Here is a 19621-nt window from a genome sequence, read left to right as displayed (position 1 = left end):
TTCTTTCTTTCTTTCTTTCTTTCTTTCTTTCTTTCTTTCTTTCTTTCCTGATAATTTTCACATCTACCTATCCAGTCCCAATGTCTCTGTTCGCCTCCAGTCTCCTATTGCCAGCTTCCTACTAGGCATCTCAAACTGGACATCCATCTTAAACTCAACATGTCCAAAACTGAACTCCACCCCCTTCCCCTTCCAATCTTCCCTATTGCTGTAGAAAGCAACACTATCCAGTCCCCCAGGCTCACAACCTGTACTCTGGTATAACCCCCCATCATCTTACACCTGGATTGTGGGTAGGGGCTGCCTACCTCAAGTTTTTCCCCATGCCAGTCCATCCTCTACTCAGCTGCTAAAGTGGTCTTCTTGCGGTGGCTAGGTGGTGCAATGAATAGAGCACCGGCCCTGGAGTCAGGAGGACCTGAGTTCAAATTCGACCTCAGACACTTAACACTTACCAGCCGTGTGACCTTGGGCAAGTCACTTAACCCCAATTGCCCTGCTCTCCCCCCTCCAAAAATGCAAAAGAAATAAAAAAATAAAGTGGTCTTCTTAAAGTGCAGGTCTGACCATGTCATTCCTACCCTCCTCCACTACTCCCCCCGCCCCCAACACACATACTCAATAAACTCTGCTGGCTCTGAAGGTCTATGACCTCCAGAATCAAATACAATATCCTGTTTGGCATTCAAAGCACTTGATAATCTAGCCTTCCCCCCTCCCACCCCATGCTTTCTCCGGCCCTGCCCTCTACTTTTCCAGTTTTCTTATACCTTATACTCTCTGACATACTCTTTGGTCCAGTGACACTGTCCCCTTGGTTGTTCCACAAACAAGACAGTCCGGACAGCTAGGTGGTACAGTGAATAGAGCACTGGCCCTGGAGTCAGGAGGACCTGAGTTCAAATTCGACCTCAGACACTTAACACTTACTAGCTGTGTGACCTTGGGCAAGTCATTTAACCCCAACTGCCTCTCCCCTGCAAAAAAGCAAAAAAAACCCCAAACAAAACAAAAACAAGACAGTCCATCTCCCAGTATTTTCTCTGACTGTCTCCATGACCAGAGCTCTCTCCTTCCTCTTCCTCTGCTCTGACTTCAATAATCCCTTCCATATTGGGGCTTTCCTTTTGATATATCTCAGGTCAGAATAAGAAATTAAATGGGAATTTTTGGGGAGTTTTGCAGAAGCCAAAGACAACACAGAAGAAGTTTAGAAACTCAGAAATGCATAAAATATATGTATAGTATTGTATGATACCAACATATTTTCTCTTTTAATGCCACAATAATTCAGCCTTCTTCTCTGCAGATTTTCCAGATCGTGGGGGTGCTGAGCACCTAACCCTGTGATGTGGAAGGGATAGCTATGCTTAGCTCCTTGGCTTCTTTTAAGTCTCGACTAGGAAGCCTTTCCCAACCCCTCTTAATTCTAGTGCCTTCCCTGTATTAATTATTTTCTATTTATCCCATCTGTAGTTTGTTGGAACAAAGTTGTTCCCGCGTTGCCTCCCCCATTAGATTGTGAGGTCTGATGTGAGGGCAGGGCCTGTCTTTTGCCTCTTTATATTCTCCGACCTGGCACATAGTAGGTGTTTAATAAATGCTTATTGACTCAAAATCTCTCACCAGGAAGGGTCCTTTCCTGTCTCTCATTCTCCTTTCTTCCCAAACAGTCCATAACAAAGCCCTGGCAGGATTCCTGGCTCTACTTTTTTCTGCAGTCTGCTGGAAGCCTCAGAAGGGGAAAGAAGTTGGTGCCTTGTTTAGGGAAATTGGCAGTAACTGCAGTCCACTTGCCCTTGGAGATCAGTGGTCCTGCCACCCTGATACAGTAGCATTCAGACACTAGCACTTTCCAGTTACCGACGCAATAAGGGTGGACTTCTCCCCTTCCAGCCCTAGGGTCACAATCTATCCCAGAACTGGAAAGGGTCTGAGACCATTTAGTCCAAGCCTTTTGTTTTACATATGAGGAAACTGAGGCCCAGAAAAAGGAAGAAACTGCCCCTAGGTCACGTAGCTACCCAAGAGATTATCTAGTCAAATTCCTTATTTTTTTTAATGGGGAAATTGATGAAGTAATCTGGATTAAGTAACCTGTCCAAAGGCAGAGAATATGCATTGTTGAAGTTGGATTTGAACCCACATCTACTGATTTGTGATCCTGGGCTTTCTTTATGAAGCATCTTGGCTTAGTAGATACAATGCAGTAGCTGGAATCAGAAATATTAAATCCCACCTCTGCCACTCACTAACTGTGTGACTGTGGGGAAGTTCTTAAGCACTCAACCTTTTTAATTACTATCTTTTGAAAAGCACCAGTGGAAAATGCTATCTACATCCAGAGAAAGAACTATGGAGTCTGAATGCAGATCAAAGCTATTTTCTCTCTAGCTTTTTTTCTTTCTCATGGTTTTCCCTTTTGTTTTGATTCTTCTGTTCACAACACTACTAATGTAGAAATGTTTAACATGATTGTACATGTATAGCCTATATCAGATTGCATGCCATCTTGGGAAGGGGGGAGAGGAGGGAGGGGGGAAATTTTTAGAACTCAAAATTTTATAAAAGTGAATGTCGAAAACTAAAAATAAATAAATTTAATAATTTTTTTTAAAATGAAAAGCACCAGTATATGTTTGGATCAATTTCCCCCTTTAAGGGAAATGACAGCCAACAGTTTCCATTCTAATGATATAATTAAAACAAATAAAGCATGTTCATTTTTTAAAAGGGTAAATAATACCTGTAACACCCATCTCCCAGAGTTATGGGCGGGGGGGAACCATGAGGAGAGGTGATGTAAAACTCAAGTGTCAAAAGGTCTAACCACCACTTGGTTCCATCTCTGGGTCTTCCTCCTAAAGGATAAATGAGGCTCATTTTCTTCTTGAGAACAAGCTTAACTTCTTCATTGCAAACTAGTGTCTTGGACTAGGCACATTCATCTCAATCATGAAGCACCATTTTAATTTTTATTATTATTTTAAATATAATTGTTATTTAAATTTTATTTTATTCAATTTTATTTCTTAAATATTTTTAACAAACCAATTTTACTTAAACATTATTTACTTAATAAAATCATTAATAAATTAAATTTATTTAAACACTACGTTAATTTTATTTAATAAATCAAATTTATTTAAATCAATATTGATTATTAATAAATTATATTCATTTAATATTAGTCGTGTTAATTTTATTTCTTAATAAATTAAATGTATTTAAATATTATTTACATTAATTTTATTTATTAATAAATTAAATTTGTTTAAATAATAGTCACATTTGTTTTACTTATTAATACATTAAATTTATTTAAATATCATTTACACTAATTTTAATGATTAATAAATTATATTCATGTAAATATTATTTACGTTAATTTTATTTATTGATGAATTATATTTATTGAAACATTATTCAAATTATATTTTGTGTTGAATTATTTAAATTATATTTATTTGAATTGTGTTTACATTAATTTTATTTATTAATAAATTAAATTTGTTTTAACTATTACTTACATTTATTTTATTTATTAATGAATTTTATTTATTTAACTATTTTTACACTAATTTTAATTATTAATAAATTAAATTCATTTAAATATATAATTTATATTAATGTAATTTATTAATAAACTAAATCATTTAAACTGTATTTTGTGATGCATTGTGTGTTTGTGTTGCATTATTTAAATTATATTTATTTGAATTGTATTTACATTAATTTTATTTATTAATAAATTAAATTTGTTAAAATATTACATGTATTTTAATTAATAAATTTAATTTAATTATTACTTACACTAATTTTAATTGTTAATAAATTATATTCATTTAAATATTATTTACATTAATGTTATTTATTAATAAATTGGTTTAAATGTTATTCAAATTAATTTTAAATTAATTTGATTATTCTTTATTTGTGATGGAATCACAGAATTGGAATTGGAGGGGAACTATGTAGTGTAAACTAAAGCCAAACTAGACGAGTGGTCTCCAGTGAGATGTGGGGATGGGATGGGATGAGGGGGGCAGTCACGTTTGACTGAGGCAGCCCCTTTTGGATAATTCTATGTGTTAGGAAGTTTTTCCAGATGACAAGCCTAAATTTGCTCCTCTGAGACTTCCATCTATTGTTTTAGGTTCTGCCCCCTGGGGCCAAACAGCTCACTCCCTCTTCCACTGGCCAGCCTCCAAATACTTGGAGATAGATTTTAGGTTCCCTTTGAGCCTTCTCTTCTCTGGGTTTCTCCCTTCTCTAGACTAAACATCTCCAGTTCCTCCGATTGATCTTCATATGCCATGACTCCAGGCCCTTCGCCATCCTGCTTGTCCTCCTCTGGATACCCCTCAGATGATAAATGTTTTTAAACTGGGGTGTCCAGAACTGAGCACATCACTTTAATTTCCAAATATATCCCTTCCCTTCCTTCCTCCCTTCCCCAGCCAGCTGGTCCTTGCAACAAAGATTAAAAATAAAAAAGAGGAAAAAAAAACCAGTTCAACAAAACTTGCCACGTCTGGCAGTATAAGCAGTATAACCACCTCTGCAAAAGGGAGAGGGAAGAGATGCATAATTTTATTTTATATTATTTTTATTTCATTGGAGAGGTTGTTGTTTATTCATTTTTCAGTTGTGTCCAACTCTTTGTGACCCTGTTTGGGGTTTTCTTGGCAGAGATACTGGAATGGTTTGCTATTTCCTTCTCCAGTTCATTTTACAGATTTACAGAAAACTGAGGCAAACAGGGTGAATTGATTCGCCCAGGGTCACACAGCTAGTAAGTGTCTAAGGCCAGATTTGAACTAGGGAAGAGGAGTCTTTCTGACTCCAGGCTGGGTACTCTTATCAACTGAGTCATCTGGACCAAATCCTCCAAGCTCTGGATCAACTTCCTGCCCCTTCTTGTTTGCAAAGCAATGCCCCCTTGAGTCCCTCCCAGGTCTCTTGGGTTTAACCGTGGTCAGTTTGAAGCACAAATAAGACTAATTTCCCCAGAGTCCAATTCATCCTCTCCCCATAGGCTTTCCAAGTCTAGCTGGGTTGCCAGCTGCCCCTAGCCCTTCTACCATGAATCTCATCAGACAGGTTTATATACAATCACACACACAATCTCACAACACAATCAATCACACACACAATTACACACAATCAATCAATCACACACACACATATCATTGCAGACAATTTCCACCCACAAGAAGGGAGGGCTCATTTTCCCACAGGCCTCCTCCAGGGGACCACATACTAACTGATGGCTGCTAAGGAGACTCAAGTGCAGCTGGTAGAGATACAGTAGACCTTCTTGAGCTGCCTTAGCCTTGTCTGTAGGAAAGGCCTGTGGCTGAGATTGCACCCAGAGTGAAATGAACGCTTTAGAAATGGGGTGAGATCAAGAGCCCACACTCCAAAAATTTTCACGGTCAATGAAGCAATAGTAGCTGCTACAAGCTGGTCTTTAGCTAGGCCAGCCCTCTGGGCCTAGCTCTTTCAAAGCCCTGGCAAGAGGCTGCCAAATCAGTCTGCCCTCCTGCCAGGATCAATGCTGCACAAACATAGATCTTTTTGTAACTGACCTAGCTCACAAGCTTTTCCTGCTTGGGCCTCAATTCACCAAAACCCAATGAATTCCTTTTCCAAAGAAGCTAAATAATCACAATTCTTTTTTTTCCCCTTTCGTTCCATTTTTAAGATTAAAAAAAACACATAACAAAAACAAACTTATGAGAGGGGTTTATTAAAAGCTAACCAACCAATCATGGTTAACTTAGAAAATCCACAAAGAAACCAATTGAATTGAAACAACAAAAATACTACAGTATCAGAATACGAAACAACCCACAAAAATCAGCAGCAACAAGTGCGTACAAAAAATATTTATATTCACTCTTCTTGTGTGGGCAAAGAACCAGAAACTATTAGTTGGGGAATATACTATTGTGCTATCAGAAGTGACAAATGAGAGGGATTAAATTAAGACACTGAATTCAGAGGATTTGTCTGAAGTGATGTAGAGTGAGGTGATACCAATGTACCTAGATCAATACAATGACCAAGCATGATGTCAGAGGCCTGATGACGGACTTCCCAAGACAGAATTGTCATCGTCATGGTCATTCTCTTCCTTCTCTCTCTTCTTCTCCTTCTCTTTCTTGTTCTGAGACAGAGTGGTGATGGACTCAAGATGGAGAATGAGGCATATATTTTTGGACATAACTGATGTGGGAATTTGTTTTCCTTGAAAAAACAAAAATGAAAACATGGCATTTCTATTTAACAATAATCAAACCCTAGGAGGAAAACAGTAAGGGAAGTCCCATTTAAAATAATTACAAGATGTATAAAATGTTGGTGAGTCAACCTACAAAAGCATAATCAAGGCACCTGTGTAAACATAATTACATAAAGTTTCTTAAAGAAATAAAGAATGATTCAAATAACTGAAAGTTGAGCCAGTACTCATGGATGGTCCATGCCAATATAATAAAAAATGTTGGCACTACCCAAATTAATTTACAGATTGAGTACTCTAGCAATCAGACTACCAAGGGGATACTTTATAAAGCTAGATGAAACAATTACGAAATTCATTTCGAGAAACAAAGATCTAGAATCTCAAGGGAAATTATGAAAAAATGTAGGAAGCAAGTAGAGCCAATATTTCCAGACCTCAAATGGTACCCTAAAAAAGTAATCATCAAATTTATTTGGTACTGGCAAAAAAAAAATGAAATGTAGACCAGTGGAACAGATGAGGCAAGGAGTAATCAGAAAACCTGTGCATATAATTTAGTGTTAAACTCAAGATGATGAATTATTTGAAGGAAGTTTCCTATTTGATAAGAGTAGAGGGGGAAACTGGAGAATAGTCTGGTAGAAATTAGATTTAGACCAACATAGGTTTCTACACCTGGAGACTGAAGGAACCTGAGAGGTCATGAACTCCAGCTTCCTCATTTTCCAGAGTTTATACCAGAATAAACTCAAAATTATTTGAGGAACTTGGAGAAAGAAAGGGTGCGGGACACTCCATAGAATGTCATTTGGGGTTGATGTGTTAATTAGTTTTGGTTTTCTAGTTCTCTTTTTTATTCTTTGTTAGAAGAGGTGACTGGGGTGGCTAGGTGGCACAGTGAATAGAGCACCGGCCCTGGAGTCAGGAGGACCTGAGTTCAAATCCGACCTCAGACACTTCACACAAAAATAGCCATGTGACTTTGGGCAAGTCACTTAACCCCAATTGCCCTACCTTCCCCACTCCAAAAAGAAAAAAAGAGGGGGTGACTCTTTGGGAGGTGGAAGGATATGTTTGAAAATGAAGGTGATGGAAAAATGACATATATCAATAAAAAACCAAAAAAAACCCAACCCCTCTCAAGGTCTGTCCTGGGCTAGGTCCACATGCTCCATCCAGTCTCTTGCATTTTCTCTATCTCCATTCCCAGCTCTGGGCTGTGATCACTGGTGGGGAGATAAGTTCTATTAATAACAGATATTTTTAGAAACTTTTCCAAGGAGGTTAGAAACAACACAATTTTGGCTTCTCAATTGCACAAACTGTTTTCTTAATCAGAATACCCTGTACCCTCTTGTACCCTCAAGCATTGTAGCTCATCCAAGTACAAGTCCATTGATCTATCAGAAGGATAATGAGGGGAGATTATGGACCTGGCTTCTCCCTTCCACCGTACTGTCTCCCCTACCTCCCAACAACACTCCCCTTCTCTAGGGACAAAAGGTTCTCCTCATTGGTCTCAACCGTAATATCAAACAGATTGCCCCAGGGGGCAACTGATCATGTACCTATACCCCAGGGAGGGTTCCCTAGACTTTGATGAAGGTGGAAGAAATAACTGTCTTGCTGACCCAAAAACTCTGCTCACTATTACATGAACTGGCCTGCTATGTAGAGGTTGTTCAATGGTACCTTCTGTAATAAGAATGTAAATTTTAAAGATCTTCCCTGCCCCTAGGCTAAAGTGCACCTGGAGCCTGGGGTGGGAGGCTTGTTTTTCAGTAGATACTTTTTGATTGGCCAGTGGGTCCAAAAGGTTGTTACATTCTCTGAGCCAGGAGAAGGCTATATAAGCCCTGATGTGTAGCTTTGTTTTGGGGCTCACTTTGAGAAGTGTTCTGTGATTTGATATGGATTCTGGGAAGTCGTTGTCCTGAGCCCCCCGGTTTTGAAAAAACCCAGATGTTGAAACCCAGATGTTGACCGGGTATGGATGTAATGGTTGGACAGTTTGAAATCTGTCTACTAGATCTGTTTCTGTCTTGATAATTCTGTCTGTGTACTTTGAAGTTCGGGGTGCCAACCTTTTCCCCTGAACAAGGTAAACGATATATGTCTGACTGATTAAAGTAAGCTTGTTAACCCATTTTGAGTTGCTTTCCTTTAACAAAGCAGATCCAAGAACCTGTATTGGCAGCAAACCCTGAGGACACTTGGGATGCTTGCTGCTACACCTTCCATGATAATGTCTGTTTTCTTATCAGAACACTTACTTACCACTCTAGTTTGGCATGGAGTCAGTAGCCTTTTCCTTCTTTATCCTGACAACTGTTCTCACAGAAAAAGATGAATTAGGTGCCTCAAATAAGCCAATCAACTAATATCAAAGGGTAGTTCAGGGGACTGAAAAGAACCCAGGACTGTCAGGAGACCCAGCTCAGGGACTTACCATCAATTGACCCATTGCCAAGCCTTTATTAGATATCTGCTTGGTGCCTGGCACACTGCCTAGCACTGGGGATACAATGAAAAAAGGAAATGGTTCCTGTCTTCAAGGAGCTTACGTTCTATGTGAGGGCAACAACATGTATATGTAGAAAGACATACATATATACACACAAGCACAAATATATACATACATACACAGATACTATGTATATCTAGTATACACAATGGTGTACGTATGTGTGTCTATATATATATATACATATATATATATATTTACAGATAGATAGATAGATAATTTGGACTGGAACTATGGTCCCAATGCTTTAAGGAGCTCCTGGTGAGGAGCTTTCTCTCTCAAAGCAGATCAGCATCTACTCTGAAACTTACAGTCCTGGAGAGTTTCCTGGAGGGACACAGAGAGCTTAAGTGACTTGTTCACGGTCATGAAACAAGTATGTGACAGAAATGGGACATCAGCCAAGGTCTTCCTCACACCAAGGTCAGCTCCAGTTCCATTGCCATGTAGCTCTCTCTCTCTCTCTCTCTCTCTCTCTCTCTCTCTCTCTCTCTCTCTCTCTCTCTCTCTGACTTTCTGTCTTTTTCTCTGTCTGCATTTCTCCCTCTTTCTGACTTTCTCTCTTTCTCTCTCTCTGGTTTTCTCTGTCTTTGTCTTTGTCTTTCTCTGTCTCTGTATCCCTCTTCCTCTCTCTCTCTCTGTCTTTCTCTGTCTCTCCCTCCCCCCCATATATATGTATAATATACATACATCCACAAAAAACGCATTCACACCCCACACCCCACTCACCTACAATCACAATCACAGTCACACACATTGTAATGTTAATGGGATATAAGATCTTCCCCACCCATTAATAGGCCTCAGGTGGAGCCCATTAAGGGAAGCTTGCCTAGGGAAGTCTTGCTGTGTAGGAAGGCTTTCACACTTTTTGTTAATTTATAATTAGGCACTGAGTCAGGAGAGTTGTGATGCCCTCTGGCTCTAAAAAGGGTATATATAGTCTCAGGTTAGCATTTTGCTTTGTGACTCACTCATTGGAAGAGTGTCCTTGTGATTTGACCAGATGAGACTCTGGGTAGCTGTTAAGTAGCCCCCTGGCTTTGAAAAACCCAGATATTGGTGCTTCTCTCTCTGGTAACTATGTATGTATTGTCTTGGTCAGACAGTTGGATCTGTCTGTTGATCTGTGCTAATTTCTCAGACAGTTAGAAGGCCTGCCTGTTGGTCTTTATTCCTCTGCCTGTATTTTCTTTGTATTTTCTCTGAAGTTCAGGTTACTGACCTTTCCCCTGAACTAGTGAATGTAATTAAAGAAGATTGTTGAGCCCTTAAACAGCTCTCTTTCCTAGTAAAGCAGCTCTAAGAACCTGTGTTAACAGCCATCCTGGGGATGCCAGTGTGGTTGCTGCTACACACACACACACACACACACACACACACACACACACACACACACTGTAAACAAGGGGGAGTGGGGAAAGGAGGTAGAGAAGCTGCTGTTTCCAAAATAGAAATAAAAAGATCAAGGTCTTTTGATGTCGATTTTGTCATTAAGAAGTAGTATGGTACATTGGAAACAACACTAAATTAAATTTAGACTCCAAGGACCTCACTCTGAATACCTGATCAGCTCCCACTTACTACCTGTGTAACATTATGGCAGGCACCATACCTCCCTGGACTTCCTTTTACTTCTCTGTAAAATGATGGGACTGTACTAGCATACCTCCTTTCCAACTCTAGGTCTAAGAGCCTATTCTGATATATTCTAATGATTCTAAGGAAGAAAAAAGGTTAAATAACCTGTCTAGGCAAGGCTACCCTTACTGGGAACAGTGCCAGAGAATATTTGGGTTTGAGGATTGTTGTTTGTATACACATGAGTTTCTATGGGGATTATATAGTAGGTGTGATAAAGGATATATTTGAATGGGAGTGTGTATAAATTGCTGTAGGAATGTGTGAGTGGTAGGGTGTGCTTAAATCTACAAGGGTGGTACCCATTTGGAATCTGGCCTTTGTAACCTGCCTGTTCCTGATTTGTTCCTTTCCCTTCTGGGGCTCCCCTCAGGTCTTAATCCATTCTCATGGGGGTGGGGGAGAGTTATTTGATTCCATTTATTTCTGTTTCTTTATTCAAGGATTTAGAACTCTTGTCCCCTACCCAGTGAGCCCTCCACTCTTTTACTTTTTTCTTCCCTTCCCCCCTTTCATTTCCCTTCTCTCTCCTACCTTCCCATGATTTTCAATCAATCAATGTGTACCATTCACTGTTCTAGATGGGGGAGATAAAAAGGAAACAGTCTTTGTCTTCAGGATGCTTACATTGTATTGGGAGAAACAGCAACTGGTTTATATTTGCTGTCTTTCCTTCTTGAAGAGGACAAAAATGACATCACTATGATAAAGTCAAATTTCAGTGTGCCCGACTGTGGCTGATCAGACCAATACGAGCTTGGAACACATAAAGGTATGGAGAAAGTAGATAATTCATCTGCCTTTCCACTCTCTTATTTCCCCAATGTGGTCCTTTTCCCCTTTTCTTTCCTTCCTTCTTATAATATCATCAAAATACAACAAAACCACTCCTATATCTTCTGTCTTTAACTCCATCTATTGTTTAAATTGCTATTTAAATACGAGGATTTAGGGGTCACACTTGCATCATCTCACCCTATTAGAATGTGAACACTTCATCCTTATTTGGTTTCTTCTCTTTGTTTGCTCCCATCTACCTTTTTATGTTTTCTTGACTCTGTGTTTGCATTTTAACATTTCCACTCAGCTCTGGCCTTTTCATCAGGAAGGGAATAAGCATTTATTAAGCTCCTACTATGTTCCAGAAACTGTGGTAAGTGCTTTACAAATTATATCTTGTTTGATGTTCACAACCTAGGAGTCAGGTTCTATCTGTTGCTGTTCAGTTGTTTCAGTCATGGGCAACTTCGTGACACTGTTTGGGGTTTTCTTTGCAAAGACACTTGAGTGGTTTGCCATTTCCTTCTCCAACTTATTTGACAGATGAGGAAACTGAGGCAAACAGGGTGAAGTGACTTGCTCAGGGCCACACAGCTGGTATCTGAAGCTGGATTTGGACTCAGGCCTTCCTGACTCCAAGCCCACTGTTTTATACACTGTGCCACCCCTGGTGCTTGGAATTCCTCTGTTATAATAATAATAATAGCATTTATATATTGATTTAAGCTTTGCAAGGTGCTTTAAAAATATTATCTCATTTAACGTTACAACAACCCTGGAAAAGAGGTGCTATTATTGTCCTCATTTTACAGATTAGGAAACTGAGACAGACAGAGGTTGTGACTTATCCAGCTAGCTAGGAAGTGTCTGAGACTATCTGCATTCAAGTCTTTCTGACTCTAGGCCCATTTTTTCTTCTTTAGGATTATATTCAGTTTTGCTAGATAAATTATTTTTAGTTGTAAACTTGTATCTGTTTTGCTTTTGAAATATTGTATTCCAAGCTTTCCACTCCTTTGTAGTGGTGGGTGCTAAATCAGATTTGATAATGTATCAGATTCTATACTTGTGGCACCTCAGTACTGGAATTCTTTCTTTCTTGCCTGCTTGACGTTTCTTATTTTTTTTTCCTTTAACCTGGAAGCTCTGGATTTTGCCTATGGTAATCTTGAGAGCTGTTGTTTGTGGGTTTCCCTCTGGCTCTAATAAATCTGGGTAGTTTTCATGATTTCTTGTGATGTGATGTCCAGGTTCTTTTGTGGGGGAAGGAGTAATAGCTTTCAGGTTTTCTTCAATTATTTATCTTAGCTGCTTTTGATATGATACCTTAGATTTTCTTCTATTTTTCACTCTTTTGATTTTGTTTTAATATTTCTTGTCTTCTAGAGTCATTAACTTCTGGGTTTTTTTTTTCTATTGAATTCCCAAGGGTTCTGTTGCTTTGGATAGATTTTGTACTTCTTGTGCTGTGTTAATTTTCCTTCAAAATCTTTCCTCCATTCTTTTCCAGTTCTTTCCTCTGGTGCTTTCATTTCATTTACAAAATCATATTAAAAACTCTTTTAAAAAATTATTGCTTCATTTCTTCCCAGGAATTGTGTCCAAGCTATGTTTTTCTGAGGCTTTGCTTGCTAGGTGGCACTGTAGTTGATAGAGCCCCAGGCCTGGAGTCAGGAAGACCTAAATTCAAATACGACCTCAGACACTTCCTAGCTGTATGACCCTGAGCAAGTCACTTCACCCTGTGTGCCTCAGTTTCCTCATCTGTCAAATGAGCTGGAGAAGGAAATAGCAAACCAATCCAGTATCTTTGCCAAGAAAACTCCAAATGGAGTCTTGAAGAGTCAGATAGAACTGAAAAACAACAATTGCTCGCAGATCTTTTGGAGTCATTCTCTTCTTTTGAGTTTGTGCTTAGACCTTCCTTTCACCATAGTATCTTTTTATCATAGGAGTCTTTTTATTTGTGTGTTTACTTTTTCTTCTAGCTTTACATCCTGAATCAGGACTTTGTTTTTAGGCTTAATTCTGTAGAGAATTGTTTAGGCCTTGCTTGGTTCTGTTTTGTATTCTTGGGTTCTGCTGTTGCTTTCTCTGGCTGCTGAGGTCTGTGTTCTTTAAGAATCTAAGGAGAAGCTCAGGTTAGGGACCTGAAAGCTTTTGGTGCAAAGTGACTTAATCCAGGGTGAAGTCTATCCTGGTCTGAGATTTGCAAGCTTGAACACCAATTAGGATCTGGGCAACACAAATGTAAGCTTGCCTCTGGTCAGAGCTCCAGTAGAATGGGCTTTCCCTTAGCCACCATTAGCCATCATAAGCTAGCTGGCAGACTCTACAGATTCAGAGCCCAACAAGTGTGGGCTCCCTTTTGGCCTGAGCTTCCTGCCCTGGTGAATCTGAGGAAGACCAGATTGGGTGAGAAATTGAATCTAAAACCCTACTCCAGGATCAGAACTACATAACTGTCACTATTCATAGGGGTAGGTCCCTTCCTTAGTTCACACTGAATCTGGGACTCTGCTTTGGAATTTAAATGACAGAGCTTCTAACTGAATCCTGCGCCAGTTTCTTGAACCATTCTCAGGCCTGTTCTTGCTAGATCCAGGACATTGCCTTGCCCTAATGTACAGTTGAAAGCCCCAGGTCAGCCCCCATTCTGGAAGGCTCCACACAGCTCCCTACTGGCTGGACCCTCTCCCTAGTGTCTGTCTCCCTATGACAATTTGTGCTGAAAAAATGGATTCATTTCCTTGGATTTCCTGATTCAGAATGTAGTCTGCTGTAGTTGTTGGGGGAGAACTGATTTTTTTTTTCCTGAAAAACGTTGATTTTTTTCCTACTTTGCCATCTTGAATGGCTTCCCCTATATACAAAATAAATACGGGGTAATTTCAGGATGAGGAGAAGCTGGGGAGATGAGGGAAGAACTTTTTTTCTCCCTTTTCCTCTCCTGCCCTCAGTAACCTTTCATTCCCTCCCCCATAAGATCTTAGGGGGACAATAATAATTACTTTGGAAAGACCCAAGTCAACTAACTATCAGGTCAGAGATTGTTCCCAGACATTGTCTGAGACATGACTGGAAAAATTAGCTTCTTTGGGAAATAGAATATTAATCTGTTTGCTTTCCTCTTTCTTTTAGGATGGCCTTGGAGTTGATAGTGAATGACCTTACTTCATCACTACATTGGAGGTATCCTGAGAGGAATAGATTTGGGGGGATGTTTGAAGGCAGGGTGGAGTGAGTGATTCAGTGTGTAAGGTCAGCTAGACTGATTTGGAACTATTTGTAAACAGTTGCTGGAATTGATCAAGGGCTCTGTAGTGTCTGCAAATGGTGAGAACCAGCCCAGGTGACCAGATTGAAAATCCTTAATTCTGATCAGCTCTGGATGCCCCATTGAGACACAACCTTAACTAGGGAGGCTGCCAAATGCTGGGCACGTCATGAAGAATGAGATGGGCAACAAAAATGAAGACAGGACTAATCCTTTACAAAATGAAGAGGCCAGCGAAGGAGCCCCCTTCCTTCCCTCTCCCCATTTTGTGCTCATACTAACCTAGTATTTATTTGGATCTTTAGTAAGAATCACTCATGATAAGCACACCAACAATTTGTATGAGAAAAAGATCTAGGGGTCTTAGTGGGCAACATTCTCAGTTTGATATGACTGCTAAAAAAGGGGTTGCTATAGTGTCCAGAATAAGCAAGGTGATAATCTTTCTGTCTTCTGCCCTGGTCAGAACACATCTCGGGGATTTTGTCCAGCTCTGTGTGCCACAGTTTAGAAAGGACATGAATAAGGTAGCAAGTGTATCCAGAGGAAGGAAGCCAGTCTGGTGAGAGGCCTCTAGACCAAAAATCAATCGAAAGAAGTGGGAATCTTTAGCCTAGAGAAAACCAGGGGTGGGAGGCTAGTTGTGTTCCAAAACTCTTATTTTGCTTGGTCCTAGAGAGCAGAACCCACTTCCCCTGATACTTCGAGGCTTCACATTTGGCTCTGGTTCTACTCCTACCCCTAGAGACACTCTTTTCCTATGTCAAGTTATTGAGGACTCAGAACTGTGACATCGAGGCATTTCACATCTGACAGAACTCTGTGATCATTAACCCCAAATGCTGGAATCACTGTCGGGGAGGGAGTCAAAAAAGGCCATACTGGATTTCACCAGCTGGTGCCTCCATTTGTCTCTAGGCCTTCTTTCTCACTCTCTCCATCCTCCTCAAATAGAAGTGTGCCCTAAGGAACAATATTCTAGGGATTAATCCTACCAGAACCACAGAACCACACCCAAAATACACCCTTCAATTGCCAAGGATGTGCACCCAAACAATGCTATCGAACACAAACATTGACTCATATTCCCCCAGCTTCCTCCAGAGCTATTAACTAATCACTTTCTCTCCCTAATTTATCCTGCTAATCCCTCAAAACTCAATTACAAACATTTCATTCCACACTCCATTTTTCATTCCATTTCTCCATACCCACATACTTTCTTCTAGCCTAGCTAATGCCACACACTTCAAGCATCGAGACCAAGCCAGGAAATCGCCAAACATGACAGAGAATAGGGAATCTTCTTTGACTTGGTTACAAGGCCACCTTTCAGTGGCTAACAGCTAGAAATAGCAGGTGAAAAATCTCCAAGAGACAAATGTAAACTCGATGCAAACAAGAAATTTTTAACTTATGTCTGTCCAAAAGCAGAATTACTGTCTTCCTAATTGCTAGGACCAATGGCCTTTTCTTAGCCCTCATTCTTGACCTTACTGAAAAATGACTGAACAAAAAAATTTCTCATCTTTAAAAAATACACAATAAGAAAAGAAACACATTATAAACTTGAATATTAAAACTTAAATTCAAAATAAGGAAGGAAAAAAACATTGCCATGTGCACTGAAACATGAGAGGATTAAAAATATACAAGAATAAATTTCCATTTTAAGAAAGCCTATATAATAAATAACATTGTGTTCAGAACTATCTTTTCTTGTTTCCTTGTAATTTTTCTTTTGTTCTCTGCTGCACATTTTTTACTTTGTTCTTTTTCCCTCTTATGTATCTGTGTATGTATATGTGTATGTATATGTATATACATAGATACATAGATGCATATATACACTTACAAACACACATATACATACACAAATACATACACACATACATACACTTACATATACTGAGATATCTATCATCATACTCATATATAGACATATACATTCATATGCATCTATACTTCTTCATCTTCTGTTTCTCTGAGAGTGGATAACCTCTTCTTTTATAAGTCTGAGTCCATCCATATTTTTTTTTCTTTTTCGGGGGGGATGCAGGGCAGTTGGGGTTAAGTGACTCGCCCAAGGTCACATAGCTAGTAAGTGTTAAATGTCTGAGGCTGGATTTGAACTCAAGTACTCCTGACTCCAGGGCTGGTACTCTATTCACTGTGCCGTCTAGATGCCCCATCCATATTTTTTAAAGCCCACCAACTAGTCATTTCCTACACCACAGCAATATTTAAATATACCATCTAGTTATTTTCAATAGTCTAAAACAATATTGATTAATATGGCTGACATATAGTATAGTTTTCCTATTTTTTCTCTTTTGATTAAATCTATTTTACCTTTAACTTTATCTGAACCCATGATTACTAGCCCTACTTTTTTCCCTAATAAATTCTACTCCTGATCTCTATTTATTTATTTTTTTTAAGCAATTGGGGTTAAGTAACTTGCTCAAGGTTACACGGCCAGGTGTTTCTGGGTGGGTGCTAAGTGTCTGAGCCCAGATTTGATCTCCTGACACTGTCATCCTGACACTGGAGCCGGTGCTCTTACTCGCTGAGCTACCTGGCCGCCCCTGATCTTTATTTTATGTTTGTGTATCTTTATTTCCTATCCCTCCTGACTCCTCTGCTTTATTTCTACTCACTACTTGCCCTCCTGTTACCTAACCTAACCTGCCTCCAAGGTTCCTTCCCTTAATCTCCCATTTCCACAAATCTATACCCCCCACCATTCTGTTCTTTCACCCTCCCCTCTAAAAATCCCTCCCTTATCCTCTCCACACTCCCTTAGTCTTTTATTTCTTTCTGAATTTAGAAAACTTTTTTACACACACACACACACACACACACACACACACACACACACACACACACATATATATATATATATATATATATATATATATTTCCCTCTTGAACCCATTCCTGATGAAAGTAGGGTTCCAGAACTACCAGCCCTCCTCCCTCATCTAATTCTTCTGTGTCAGTTCTTCCTCTTGCACATCATTTGTATAGAATAATCACTCTTTTTATCTGTTCCTAAATGGTTTTACTTTTTAGAATCATATCATACTCACGTCTACCCCAATCTTTCTTTCAAACTACCCAATTGCTAATAACAATCTTAGATACACATTTTACATTTCCTCATATAAAAGGTAAACAGTCTGTCCTTATCGAGTCCCTTGTAATTAGCCTTTAGTATGTTCCTTATGTTTCTCTTGGATTTTATATGTCAAATCCTCTATTAAGTTCAGTTTTTCTTCACAAAATCCTGAAAGTCTGACAATTCATTAAAAGTCTACTTTTTTTTCATTCAAGATTATGCTTAACTTTGCTGGGTATGATATTTTTGGCCACAACCCCAGTTTTTTGCTTTTCAATACATAGTGTTCCAAGACCTGTGGTCTTCTAGTCTCACCACTGCTAGGTCTTGGGTGATTCTAATTGTGGCATCACCATATTTAAATTTTTTTCTTCTTGTTTGTAATATTTTCTCCTGGAGCTGGGTGGGGGGGGAGGAGAATCAGAATTTGACTATAATATTCCTGTAGGTTTTCCTCATAGGATCTCTTTTAGGTGGTGATAGGTGGATTTTTTTTTCTATTTCTACTTTCCCCTCTTGTTCTAATGCTTCAGGACAATTTTCTTTAAGTATTTATTATATTATTACATCAATTCTTTTTTTGACCATAGCTTTCAGGTAGTCAATTATTCTTACGTTTTCTCTTCTTGAGCTGTTCTCCAGATCAGTTGTTTTTCTCATGAGATGTTTCACATTCTCTTCTATTTTTCATTCTTTATATTTTGCTTTATTATTTCTTGATCTCTTATAACTTCACTGGCTTCCCCTTGCCAAATTCTAATTTTCAAAGAGTCATTTTCTTCCTTAAGATTCTGGATTTAGGGGCAGCTAGGTGGCGCAGCAAGTAAAGCGCTGGCCCCGGAGTCAGAGGACCTGAGTTCGGTTCCAGACTCAGACACTTCACAACCACACCAAAAAAGACTAGCCATGTTACCTTGGGCAAGTTACTTAACCCCAATTGCCCTCCAAAAAGCAAAAAAAAAAGATTCTGGATCTCTGTTTCTAGTTGTTCAACTTTCTTTTCATAATCTTATTGTTTTCCCCTCAATCTCTCTCATTTGATTTGTAAAGTCTTTTTAAACTTCTATGAATTCTTTTGGGGTGGATGACCATTTGACATTACTCTTTGGGGTAAGAGAGGCTTTTTTTGTTTGTTTTAGTATTCTCCTTTGAAGACAAACTCCAGTTCTCTCTATTTTCATAGTAATTTTTCTATGTTTGGATTTTTTTCTCCTTTGCCTGATTATTAAAAAAAAATTGTAGCAACTTATTTTTTTGTAATCAGCTCTAATCCTAGGTCATAGGGGATGGTGCCTCTGGCCTCAGAACCTCCTTCAGTTCTCCCCTCTCATCTGGATCTGAAACCAAGAACTCCACCCTCTTGTAAGTATCTACAGCCTTGTCCTACTGCTTCTGCACTCACAGGGTATGTGCTGGTTCCTTCTCCTCCAAGGTCCCATGTCAGAAATACAGATGGATCTGGCATTCCTTATCAGTAGAGGTTCCCTCAATCTTCCCCATCTCACTCACCTAATTCCCCAGCTGTTCAGGAGGTGAAAACTCCTCTGGCTGGGGCCAAGGCAGCCTCCCAATCCAGCTATCCAGTCCCAACCCAGCCAGCCCCAGGACTTGCCACATGCTGTTGCAATGGAACTAACCTGGAGGTGTTTATGCTTCACAGGAACCAAACCTCAATCCTGGAATTTTTCTTTAGATCTTCTGTGATTGTCTCACCCTGTTCTGCCACTCTTGTTTATTTTTAGCACTCTATGTTTGCCCTTAGGCACCATTTTATCCTGTTTGTGGAGGAAATGTGGAGAGTTTGGAATTTTCTGACCTACTCTGCCATCTTCCCAGAATCCTCTCCTCTCAATCTTTCTTTTCTTTTGATGTCAGTCAATAAGCATTTATTCAACCCTTACTTTGTGCCAGTCACCACGATAATTGCTGGGGTTACAAATAGAAGCAGAAAAAAGGAATACTTGCCCTCAGGAGCTTACAATTTAATGGGGGAGGGGAAGACACCACCTCAAAGACAGCTAAGCAGGG

The 19621-nt window shown here is 39.4% G+C and overlaps 2 long non-coding RNA genes across 2 annotated transcripts in view; one reads left to right on the top strand and one right to left on the bottom strand.

Moving 5' to 3' along the window:
• Positions 1-19621, top strand: part of LOC138170953 (uncharacterized) — a 67276-nt gene that overhangs the window by 33541 nt on the left and 14114 nt on the right. Inside the window, exon 2 of the long non-coding RNA XR_011170781.1 lies at positions 14337-14387. This is a non-coding gene — a long non-coding RNA (uncharacterized lncRNA). The remainder of the gene's footprint in view (positions 1-14336; positions 14388-19621) is intronic.
• LOC138170952 (uncharacterized) lies at positions 5735-19231 on the bottom strand. The gene is made up of 2 exons (XR_011170780.1): positions 19103-19231; positions 5735-6252 (listed from the first exon to the last, which is right to left on the bottom strand). It is a non-coding gene; the product is annotated as an uncharacterized lncRNA (long non-coding RNA).

Source organism: Petaurus breviceps, unplaced genomic scaffold, assembly GCF_028583685.1.
Source record: "Petaurus breviceps papuanus isolate PSGF00001 unplaced genomic scaffold, PetGlider_PUasm1.0 400, whole genome shotgun sequence".
Classification (NCBI taxonomy): domain Eukaryota; kingdom Metazoa; phylum Chordata; class Mammalia; order Diprotodontia; family Petauridae; genus Petaurus; species Petaurus breviceps.
Note: the sequence above shows the minus strand (reverse complement) of the source record. Positions and strands in the feature narration are given on the sequence as shown.